This window comes from Eulemur rufifrons, chromosome 3 (genome assembly GCF_041146395.1).
Source record: "Eulemur rufifrons isolate Redbay chromosome 3, OSU_ERuf_1, whole genome shotgun sequence".
In the NCBI taxonomy this organism is placed as follows: domain Eukaryota; kingdom Metazoa; phylum Chordata; class Mammalia; order Primates; family Lemuridae; genus Eulemur; species Eulemur rufifrons.
Window position 1 is genome coordinate 57,606,213 of NC_090985.1, and position 898 is coordinate 57,607,110.

General features: G+C 44.5%; 1 non-coding gene across 1 annotated transcript; it reads right to left on the reverse strand.

The window, feature by feature from the left end:
* Window positions 1–467: 467 nt before the first annotated feature.
* LOC138382062 (U6 spliceosomal RNA) lies at window positions 468–570 on the reverse strand. Its single transcript, XR_011233238.1, has one exon. It is a non-coding gene; the product is annotated as a U6 spliceosomal RNA (small nuclear RNA).
* Between the last annotated feature and the right edge of the window lie 328 nt (window positions 571–898).

The following is an 898-nucleotide window of genomic DNA, read 5'->3' on the forward strand; positions in this document are numbered from 1 at the left end:
GAAGAGACTAAGACACCATTAAATTTAAGATTCCTTGTATGCTTTCAGAGGGCTCCCTTTCCTTGCAACTTTTTGGGAACAGATGTATTGAAATTGAGATGTAAAAATCAGGAGGTGAGTTAGCAGGGATCAGACCATTTTCAGGGGTCATGTAATCACAAAATCCCGTGTTACTGCAGATGCCAGAAAAGTTGGAGATGGAACTGAGTGGAACCAGGAACATCTGTTTCAACAGGTCTGGCATATCCTCAAAACATCTGGCATCCCTCGTTAGCATTAATGACCCCACTGAGCAGCTGCCTTCCGATGACCTTCTAAGCCACCTGACGGAGCAGAGAGCTGGGGACTCTGCGGCAGGATGTCTTGGCTCTACTTCTGGCTCTGCCTTACACAAGGTGGCCCACCTTGGGCCACCTTCTGGCCTTTCTGGGCCTTGGTTTCTTTTTTTTTTTTTTTTTTTTAATTCTTTAAATTTTTTAAAACTTTTAATTCTGTCACCCTTGCACAGGGGCCATGCTAATCTTCTCTGTATTGTTCCAATTTTAGTATATGTGCTGCCGAAGCGAGCACAGGCCTTGGTTTCTTTACTGTGAAATAGAGATCATTATACCTCTGTAAGGGAAAAATGAACTGTTTTTTCTCTCTTTTTCTCTTTCATGCTCAACAGAACACTTCTGTGACCAAATGTGGGGGATGGGGTTTCCCCCAACAACCAATTCTCCAACACCAGCTGGGTGTCCTACACTTTAATTCAATTCTGACACCAAGTACCTGGATTTAGAGTCAGATCCTATGGGTTAAAGGCTCTGTCGCATAGGACTGTCCCCCACTTCAGATGCCAATTGCAAATCCAGGCCTCCGGAACTTCTCACCAACCGGCTATAGATTGGAGTTTCCC